This window comes from Macaca nemestrina, chromosome 1 (assembly GCF_043159975.1).
Source record: "Macaca nemestrina isolate mMacNem1 chromosome 1, mMacNem.hap1, whole genome shotgun sequence".
Classification (NCBI taxonomy): Eukaryota; Metazoa; Chordata; class Mammalia; order Primates; family Cercopithecidae; genus Macaca; species Macaca nemestrina.
Window position 1 is genome coordinate 193,156,685 of NC_092125.1, and position 11,162 is coordinate 193,167,846.

The 11,162-nt window shown below is 47.4% G+C and overlaps 1 long non-coding RNA gene across 1 annotated transcript; it reads left to right on the forward strand.

Annotated features, from left to right (window-relative positions):
* Positions 1-3,366: 3,366 nt before the first annotated feature.
* LOC105494819 (uncharacterized) lies at positions 3,367-8,363 on the forward strand. The gene is made up of 3 exons (XR_011622548.1): positions 3,367-3,487; positions 7,406-7,438; positions 7,753-8,363. It is a non-coding gene; the product is annotated as an uncharacterized lncRNA (long non-coding RNA).
* Positions 8,364-11,162: the final 2,799 nt, after the last annotated feature.

Here is an 11,162-nt window from a genome sequence, read left to right on the forward strand (position 1 = left end):
CTTTGTGATCCAACAAAAGATACAATCGAAGGAGGAGTCAAATTGTATCAGCGGGTCTCAGATTCAAAGCCAGGTGGGTGTTGGATCCTCTAACAGGCTCTTTAACCAGCCACCAGACTATTTTGGGAGCCAGGATGTCAGGGGCACTCTGTAACTAATACTGAATTCAGGTGCCAACAACCTAAAAACCATTCTCTCTACACAGTGTTCAGAAAGAACACTCACCTGGAGAGGACTTTAGAGATAATCTAGTCAGACTGAGGCTCAGAGAGGGACAGGGACTTGCCAAGATAACACAGTAGAGTCAGGCTCATTGGGCTGCAGAAGCCTACCCAATTTAGCTCAAGTACAAAGGAGTTTCTTGTAAGGACTGGAACTGAAAGGCGGGAAGAAGCATAGAGGTCTAGGACTCACTGGTCTATTCATTCTCTATCTCCTCGCCACTCCTCATCGCTGGATAGGATTGCTCCTTCCCCCTCTACCTACAGTCAGGCTTCTGCCTTCTCTTGGTCTCTGCTCCTACTTATCTGGGCCTGCACATGGCTTTCCTGGCCAAGATCTACTTGTTTATGACTTTTTTTTTTTTTAAGGCAGGGTCTTGCTCTGTCACCCAGGCTGGATGGAGTTGCTCACTGCAACCTCCGCATCCCGGGCTCAAACGATCTTCCTACCTCAGCCTCCCAAGTAGCTGGGACTACAGGTATGTGTCACTATGCCTGGCTAATTTTTTTTTTTTTTTTTTGAGATGGAGTTTCACTCTTATTTCCCAGGCTGGAGTGCAATGGCGCAATCTCAGCTCACCGCAACCTCCACCTCCCAGATTCAAGTGATTCTCCTGCCTCCAGCCTCCCGAGTAGCTGAGATAACAGGCGTGTACCACCATGACCGGCTAATTTTTTGTTGTTGTTGTTTTTGAGACAAAGTCTCGCTCTGTCACCCAGGCTGGAGTGCAGTGGCCCGATCTCAGCTCACTACAAGCTCCGCCTCCCGGTTTACCCCATTCTCCTGTCTCAGCCTCCCAAGTAGCTGGGACTACAGGCACCCGCTACCTCGCTTGGCTAGTTTTTTGTATTTTTTAGTAGAAACAGGGTTTCACCGTGTTAGCCAGGATGGTCTCAATCTCCTGACCTCATGATCCGCCCGTTTCGGCCTCCCAAAGTGCTGGGATTACAGGCATGAGCCACCACACCTGGCCTTATTTTTTGTATTTTTAGTAGAGACAGGGTTTCACCATGTTGGCCAGACTGGTCTTGAACTCCTGACCTTAGGTGACCCTCCTGTCTCAACCTCCCAAAGTGCTGGGATTACAGGCATGAGCCACCGCGCCCGGCCTAATTTTTGTATTTTTTGTAGAGACAGGGCTTTGCCATGTTGCCCAGGCTGGTTGTGAATTCCTGGACTCCAGCGATCCACTTGCGTCAGCCTCCCAAAAGATTGGAATTACAGGCGTGAGCCACCACACCTGGCTGTCTCTGACTTCTCTAATTCAACTCCCTCTGCCACCTGACAATTTCTTTCCTTTTTTTTTTTTTTTTTTTTTTTTTTGTTTCCTGAGACAGTGTCTCACTCTATCACCCAAGCTGTAGTGCAGTGGCATGGTACAATCTTGGCTCACTGCAACCTCTGCCTCCCAGGCTCAAATGATCCACCCACCTCAGCCTCCCAAGTAGCTGAGAATACAGGCATGCACCACCATGCTTGGCTAATTAAAATTCTTTTTTTCCTTTTGTAGAGACGAAGTCTCACTGTGCTGCCCAGGCTGGTCTTGAGCTCCTGGGCTTAACTGATCCTCCCACCTTGACCTCTCAAAGTGCTGGGGTTTCATGTGTGAGGCACCATGCCTGGCCAACAATGTCTTTCTGTTCCTTGGTTCAATAAGGCCTCGAATCGGCCCATCTTAGATTGTTGTGCTAGGCTGTCTTAGTTCATTTTGTGCTGCTATAACAGAATATCTGAAACTAGGTAATTTATAAAGTATAGAGATATATTTCTTAAACTCTAAAACCTGGTAAGTCTAAGGTTGAGGGGTCCACATCTGGCAAGGGCCTTCTTGCTGCGTATTCCATGGCAGCAGGTGAAGGGCAAGAGAGCAAGACAGCATGAGAGGGACAGAGAGAAGGGGAGAGAGAAAAAGAAATGGGGTTGAATGCATCATTTTATCAGGAACCCACTCCTTCAATATCGTCATTAATTTATTCATGATGGCAGAGCCCCCATGACCTAATCACCTTCTGAAGGTCCCTCCTCTCAACACTGTTGCACTGGGGATTAACTTTCCAGCACATGAGACTTGGGGAACACATTCACACGATAGTATACACTATTGGTCCGAGGACAGACAGCAGCGAATACATTAAATGGTGATCCTTGACTCCGGTGCTGGCCCTATCTGCTGAAGTCCAGAGGCTGGAGGGGTCAAGTGGTTTAAAGCGTGGCCCCAGCAGGGTTTGTGGTCTGGGCAGCTTAAAGTGAACGTGAGTGAGGCAGAAACTGTACCATCACTAGGACCATGTGATTGGAGCTCAGGATTCCAGATTTGCTGCCCTGAACATTTCCCATGAAATTGTCATTTCTTTATTCAGCAGACATGTCGTAATGCTTGTTAAATGTCATTTATGAATATCTTCCTCCTCCTTTTCTTCCTTCTTGCCCCCAGAAACTTATGATATAATGAAGATAAAGGCAGGAAATTAATTAGAAAACTTGAGCACTTTAGAAGAAGTATAAACAATAACCACTTACTGTAAGTGGTAGCTATTGTTATTGTTTATGCGTCTTCTAAAGTGCTCATGTATTCTAATTATCTTCCTGTCTTTGTCTTTATTATATCGTGTATCTGATTGGTACATGTACCAGTCACTGCTGATCACTTTACATATATTTTCTCACTTAATCTTTACAACTCCCCTGTGATGCCATCACATTTCACACATGTGGAAGGAAACAGGCGCAGAGAGTGATTCACAGATAATAAACAGCACAGCAGGGCTCTGATGCTAAAGCCTGTTCTGTTAACCACTGTGCAGTCTTCACCATGCTGTTAGAGCACAGGGAACCATCTTGGCCTAGGGAGAAGGACAGGGACGACTGGAGAAAGCAGTAGACTTCCAGGAGGAGGTGACATCTGAGCTCATCATGCGCAAGCTTTCCTCAGTCAAGTGTTGGCAAGGCTCACTGTAAACAGAGGAAGCCACATGTGGGAATAGCAAGATGCCAGCAGAGTACAGGGAAAAGCTAGAGTTGGGGTATGAGTGGGAAGAGGGCCAGGAGCACACTGCATGACCCATGAGTGAGTGCCTCCCTACTTCTGTATCCTCAGACCCTTTTCTCTGACCCTATTCCTAGCCCTGGCGGAGAATGTGAAGATAAGGCCAGAGGGAACATTGAGAAGAAGGATCTCAGAGAAGATGGAAAATTCAGCAGAACCTTGGAAATGCAACTGCTATTCCAGGACCTTTGTTCCTGGAATGGACTCTGAGAGTGCATGGTAAAGTCTAAAGTGAAAAATTCAAGAGGAGGGAGCTTTCTTTTACCTGACTTTTGGGTCTTATCTTAGTTATTACTTCCTTTAGGAAACATTCCATGGTCTACCAAGCCTGAGACCCTGAGATGCTGCCTTTTTTTTTTTTTTTTTTTTTTTTTGAGATGGAGCTTTGCTGTGTCACCAGGCTGGAGTGCAGTGGTGCGATCTTGGCTCACTGCAACCTCCGCCTCCCAGTTTCAAGCAATTTTCCTGCCTCAGCCTCCCGAGTAGCTGGAATTACAGGCACCTGCCACCACACTCGGCTAATTTTTGTATTTTTAGTAGAGACAGGTTTTCACCATGTTGGTCAGGTTGGTCATGAACTCCTGACCTCAAGCAATCCACCTGCCTTGGCCTCCCAAAGTGCCGGGATTACAGGCATAATCACTGCCTGTAATCCACCATGCTCGGTCTTTTTTTTTTTTTTTTTTTTCCTTCCAGAAATGGGGTCTTACCCTGTCACCTAGGCTGGAGTGCAGTGACACAATCAGTTTACTGTAGCCTTGAACTCCTGGACTCAAGCAATCCTCTGCCTCGGCCTCCTGAGCAGCTGAAATTACAGATGTGAGCCACCACACTGGTTTGGCGGCTAGGTCTTGTTTATCCTTCCACCCCCAGTAGAGCATGTGGCTCAGAGTAGCTGCTCAGTAAAAGACAGATGAATGAATAACAAATAGCCTGCAAGGAGCTTCTGCCAAGTCTTTCAGACTACATCGATTTTCTCTCTTGTCTCTGGAGTCCTACTGACCTCAACACTTGGAATCCTATGCATGTTTGAACCAGAAGAAATCTTAAAAATCACCTAGCTATCTCCTACCATCTCACAGATGGCATGATTGAGGTGATCACTTATTTGCCAACTGTATTAGTCTGTTCTTGCATTGCTATAAGGACATACCTGAGACTGGATAATTTATAAAGAAAAGGGAGGCTGGGCATGGTGGCTCATGCCTGTAAATCTCAACACTTTGGGAGGCTGAGGTGGGCAGACCACTTGAGATCAGGAGTTCGAGACCAGCCTGGGCAACATGGTAAAACCCTGTCTCTACCAAAAATACAAAAATTAGCTGCACATGGTGGTACATGCCTGTAGTCCCAGCTACTTGGGAAGCTGAGGCAGGAGAATCCCTTTAACCCGGAAGGTGGAGGTTGCAGTGAGCCGAGATCACACCACTACACTCCAGCCTAAGCCTAGGTGACAGAGTAAGACTCCATATCAAAAAAAAAAAAAAAAAAAGGAAAGGAAAGGTGTTTAATTGGCTAATTGGCTCACAGTTCCACAGGCTGTACAGGAAGCATGATACTGGCATGTGCTTGCCTTCTGGGGAAGCCTCAGGAAGCTTCCAATCATGGGTGAAGGCAAAGGGGGAGCCAGAACGTCTTACATGGCAGGAGCAGGAGCAAGACAGAGTGGTCGGGTGCTGCCACACACTTTTTTTTTTTCTTTTTCTTTTTGAGATGGAGTCTTGCTCTGTCACCCAGGTTAGAGTGCAGTGGCGCGATCTCAGCTCACTGCAAGCTCTGCCTCCCGGGTTCATGCCATTCTCCTGCCTCAGCCTCCCGAGTAGCTGGGATTACAGACACCCACCACCATTCCCGGCTAATTTTTTGTATTGTTAGTAGAGATGGCGTTTCACTGTGTTAGCCAGAATGGTCTCGAACTCCAACCTTGTGATCCACCCACCTAGACCTCCCAAAGTGCTGAGATTACAGGCGTGAGCCACCATGCCCGGCTGGTGCCACACACTTTTAAACAACTGGATCTCATGAGAACTCACTCACTATAACAAGAAGAGCACCAAGGGGATGGTGCTAACCCATTCGTGAGAAACAACCCCTAGTTTAATCATCTCCCACCAGGCCCCACCTCCAACACTGGGGATTACAAATTTGACATGAGATTTAGGTGGGAACACAGATCCAAACCATATCACCAGCAATCTTAGTTTTTTATCTCCAGCCACAGTTTCTCCTCTGAACTCCACAATGAATCAGCTGCCTACACAGCGCTCATCTGGGATGTACCACAGTATGTGCATCTAAACACATTCAGAATCAGCATCTCCCCTGAGGCCTAGGCATCCTTCAGCCTTCCCTGTCTTGGTGAAGAACATCACCACCCAACCAGTTGTAGCGACCACCTACCTCCTACAGCCTCCCACTACCAATAAAACAAGCCCAGCAGTGTCTACTACCTAAATCACAAAATCTCTCCAATTTCCCTCTGCCTCCCTAGCCCAAATCCCCATAGCTCTCAATGGACCCTTGCAAAAGTCTCATTAGTTTCCCCGAATCTGCTCGCTCTTTGTACTAATCCATGCTCCTCATTGCAGCTGGAGTGACATTTAAAAAATGCTACTTTCTCCTTTAACTCCTTTGCTGAAAGATTTCCAATATCTCTCCACTAAAAAAAATATATATTAAGTTATTGGCCAGGCACAGTGGCTCACTCCTATAATCCCAGCACTTTGAGAGGCTCAGGCGGGCAGATCAGGATTCAAGACTAGCCTGACCAATATGGTGAAACCCCATCTCCACAAAAAATACAAAAATTAGCCAGGCATGGTGGTACATGCCTGTAATCCCAGCTACCCAGCAGGCTGAGGCAGAAGAATTGCTTGAACCTGGGAGGCGGAGGTTGCAGTGAGCTGAGATCACGCCACTGCCTCCTGGGCAACAGAGTGAGACTCCATCTCAAAAAAAAAAAAAAAAATATATATATATATATATATATATGTATATATACTAACACTTATGGAAAACTTATGTTCTAAGGGCTGTTCTAAGAACTTTACACACACAAAAAAAAAAAAGACAAAAAAATAAAATAAAAAAAGAACTTTACACATATTAACTCATTTAATCCTCACAACTCTAAATATTCCCATTATACAGACAAGGAAACAGAAACTCAGAGAAGCAACTTCAGGGCCTTTGTGTAAGCTCTTACCCATCCTTGGCTTGTTGACCTGGCTGACTGCTATTCAGACTTCAGATGGGATGCCTTGGGGAGCATTCAAAGATCTCCCTCTCTAGGTCAGACCCTCGCATAGCATCTAGCACAGTTTTTATTATGTAATTATTTAGGGGGTCATTTGGTTCACGTCTGTCACCCCCATAGGCTTTAAATTCCATGTTTTGCTCATAATTATATCTTGAATATTCAACATATAATAAGTACTTAATATTTGTTGAATTAATCGATAAAAAGCATTTTCAGTAGGAGAGGGGATGTGGTCAGATTTGCTTTAGAAGGATGTCTCTTGTGTAAAAGTTTGAAGGTGGGGAGACCAAGTCACCAACAGCAGCTGAATTCAGGAGTGACAGGAAGAGGAGAGGCAAGAGGGATGGAGAGAAGTGGGTGAACCCAGGAAGTATTTAGGAAGCATAGTGGATGGCACTGATATTAAGTGGATAGAAGTGAGGAAGAGGAAGGAATCAGGAGGGACTCCAAGTTTCTGAGAGCACTTTGAACTGGAGTGAGGAAGCATCTGCAAAAGAGGCAGGTTGGGTTGGCAGAGCAGGCTGTCCCTAGACCCAAGCAACTGAAACATGGAAAAGCTCTCAAAAAAATCTTTGCACCCAAACTCCTTAGCTTGGTCCTGGTGTACTTTATTCTGCCCCATCTGTGGTCTACCCCCAAACTCAGCACATAGATCACTGCTCCTCCCCTAAACCCCACCTGTCATCCAGTCCACCTTAGTAAGTGCCACCCCACTACTCTCTCTCCACAAGATGCAGCTTGGAGGATGTCTCCTCTGGGATCCCTCCCCGCTGCCCCACCCCTTCACGGGGTGAATGAGTCCTCTGTAGCTATCAGGATTTGCTGTATCAGGAGTGTTCCTCTGCTGTCACCTGTGATGACCATTTTCCTCAATTCAGAATCCCCAGCACCTGCAAAAGGCCTGGATCAAGGTAAACCTCAAAAACGTTTGTTTCACTGAATTTTCCCAAAGACTTGGCTTTACTACATTAAGAGCTGAGGCAAGGAATGTGGCAGTAAATCCTGGTGCCACCACTTAGGGATTAGATAAGTCACTTTTTTCAAGCCTCAGTTTCTGTCCATCAAATGGAGATAAGAATACAGTGGACCTACCTCGAAGAGTTGTTTTGAGGGGAAAATGAAATATGCTAGGTTAAGTGTTTAACACAATGCCTGGAACATGGTTAGTTCCCTCAAAAAATTAGCTGTTATTTATTTACTTTTAAATTCTCGCCTTGATACTCAGAAGGGGCATGAGCAGGAACAGAGGATTGCAGTTCTTAGGATGGCCACGCGAGGGAAGTGGTGAGCAGCCTCCAGGAGGACTTCGGATCTGCTGTGCCAAGGCACCTGCTGAGGACCCAGATGGCCCGCCTGGGGTTTCCGGGGCTTCCCGGCCCCTGAACATGTGGGCGCAGGCCAGAGCGCCGCAGGAGAAGCCTCTTCCAGGTGCTCGGTCTCGACTCTCACAGCCCCAGCCATCCCTCCTGCTTGTCCCTGTCTTGGCTTGGAGGGGCTGGAGGGCAGGAGGGGACAGAGTGGGGGCCAACCAGGATATATCCCCTCCATTTTGTCATTTGTCTTTCAAACTGGTTTATGGCTATTTCTTCTGTATAGAAGTCTTGTAGTCAAACATTTCCATGTTTTCTCTTATGGCTTCTAGGTTTCATCATGCTTAGAAAGTCTTTTCCATCTCCAAGATAATTAAAATATTCACTTGTCTCTTTTCTGATACATTATAGTGTTAAATATGTGCTCCACCTGGAATTTATTTCAGTGTGCAAAAAGGGCACAGCTTTTTGTAATTTCCCCAAAAGACTTGCTGGTTATTCCACCCATTTGATCTCCCCCCTCCAACCCCCTACCAACATCCCCCACCCCCCCCACCCCACCCCCCGCCATTTGTCTGAAGTGCTGTTATTCATTCATTCATTTAGAGACAAGGTCTTGCTCTGTTGCCCAGGCTGGAGTGTAGTGGCGTGATCACAGCTCACTGCAGCCTTGACGTCCCAGGCTCAGGTAATCCTCCCACTTCAGCCTCCCTGGTACTTGGGACTACAGGTGTATGCAACCATGCCCAGATAATTTTTTTTTTTTTTTGATACAGAGTCTAACTCTGTCACCAGGCTGGAGTGAAGTGGCGCGATCTCAGCTCACTGCAACCTCCATCTCCTGGGTTCAAGCGATTCTCCTGCCTCAGTCTCCCAAGTAGCTGGGACCACAGGTGCACGCCACCATGCCCAGCTAATTTTTGTATTTTTAGTAGAGACAGGATTTCACCATGTTGGCTAGGATGGTCTCAATCTCTCGACCTCATGATCCACCTGCCTCAGCCTCCCAAAATGTTAGGATTACAGGCGTGAGCCATCGCCCCCAGCCACAATTTTTGTATTTTTTATAGAGACAAAGTTTTGCCATGTTGCCCAGGCTAGTCTCAAGCACTCCGCCCGCCTCGACCTCCCAAAGTGTTGAGATTACTGGCATGAGCCACTGTGCCGGGCCTAAAGTGCTATCTTTATTATACATTGAATTCCCTTGCGGGGCTAGATCCATTTCCGTACTCCATTTTGTTCCACAGATTGGTCTAGTCCTGCTTCAATACCGTACTGCTTCAAACACATTGACTTTAGAGTATGTTTTAGTATTGGGTAAGACAAATCCCTTTTCATTACTTTTCTTCCTGGACTTTTTATTCCTGTATGTTTATTCTTCTATATACACTTAAGAATCAACCCCCTCTCCACCCACCTCCCATCCAATCCTTCTGGTAACCAATATAGAACTTTGAAGATACTGAAATTATATGCAAAATGTACATTGCACATCTCCAGAGAGATAGTGCAAAGTTTTCATCAGATGTGCAAAGGGAGCCCCTGGTCTACCTGTCTCTGTGAAAGGGGCCAGGGAGGAGCACACAGGAAGCCTGATTCCTCTCTGTGCTCCCACTCCTCACCTCCACCCTCGTTCCAGGTCCTACCCTGGCCTCCATCCTGCCTCCCCTAATCTAATCCCCCTTGCTGCTCCAGAGCAACCATTCCACCACCCAGGCCCTAGTTCCAGGCCTAGGCTTAAGGTAGAATAGCTGATAACAAAGCTTTAATTAATATGTAAATATAATCAGGAGCCCCAGCTCCACCTCTGACCAGCTATGGAACCCACTTTGAGGCTTTTCACATTGTAGGGCCTCAGTTTATGCTTCTCACAGACCAGGTGAGAAGGGAAGGCATAGGATGACTATGCCTCCTAGCAATCACCAGGAGGATCCTTTAATCCCAGTAATTTTCCTTTTTCTCCCCACCATCCCACTCCCCATTTACTTTTTTTTTTTTTTTTTTGAGACAGAGTTCCCCCGTCACTCAGGCTGAGTGCAGTGGTGCGACCTTGGCTCACTGCAACCCTCTGCCTCCGGGGTTCAAGTGATTCTTGTACCTCAGCCTCCCAAGTAGCTGGGACTATAGGCGTGGGCCACCACACCTGGCTAATTTTTGTGTTTTTAGTAGAGATGGGGTTTCCCCATATTGGCCAGACTGATCTCGAACTCCTGGCCTCAAGTGATCCGCCCACCTTGGCTTCCCAAAACACTGGTACAGGCGTGAGCCACCGCACCCAGCCCCCATTTACATTTTAATTCATGCCCTCAGCAGGGAGACTACTGGTTTTACATGCCTCCAGCAAATATTAATTATTCTGTCCTCTCTGTCAATGAGTGGAATTCAAAATACTGGAGCCCAAGAGTAGAACTGGCCAGTCCTAAGCAAGGTTAAATAGACAAGTTGGGGCAGGCATGACCCTAGGAAAGACTTTACACAGTATCCTCCTGGGCTTCAGAACCCAGGACTCCAGGAGTCCATTTGGAAGTTTATATAGGCAGATGCCAGGCCCTAGAACAGAGTTTCTCAACCTCAGAAACCTGCTGACATTTTGGGCCTGACAATTCTCTGGCGCGGGAGCTGCCCTGTGCATTAAAGGCGTGTAGCAGCATCCCTGGTCTCTTCTCATGAGACGTCAGTAGCAACCTCCTCGTTGGGAAAATCAAAAATGTCTCCAGACATGGTCGAATGTTCCCTGGGGGGCAAAATCGCCCCAAGTTTAAAACCATTGCTCTAAGAGAGCGCAGGGGAAGCAGGTTAACTTGGGCTTCAGGGCCGGCCACTCTACTTCCTTCTGTCTGAAAGGGACATTATAAAGTCTTTCTCTTCATACCAGGCACTGGGGGAAGTCTTTTCTCCTCTCTGAGCTTCAGTTTTTCCATCTGTAAAATGGACTTGACGTTTGTAAGTCGTTTCTTCTTCTCTTACCATCTGACGTTCCTGGAACTGGTTCAGGGCAGGGCAGGGGGCGCCGCGGTGCCTGTGAGGTCCTGGGAGGTGCCCCAAAGAAAAGGAAGGATGAGAAAGAACAGATAGGGGTGGTGGTGGAGAGAGGAGGCCGGGCAGGAGGCAGGAGCGTCCTAGGGACACGGAGAGGCCTGAGGCTTCCCCAGACCCCGCTTTTTGGAGGCCTCATTAATGTAGATCTCCCTCAACCCGGCAAGCCAAACTCCCCGGATTCCCCTAGGCCCCGCCCACCAACGAGGCCCGGCCCCCATTGGCCCCGCCCATCAACGCGACCCCGCCCCCAGCAGGCCCCGCCTCCCCTTCGCCTCCCGCCAGCCCG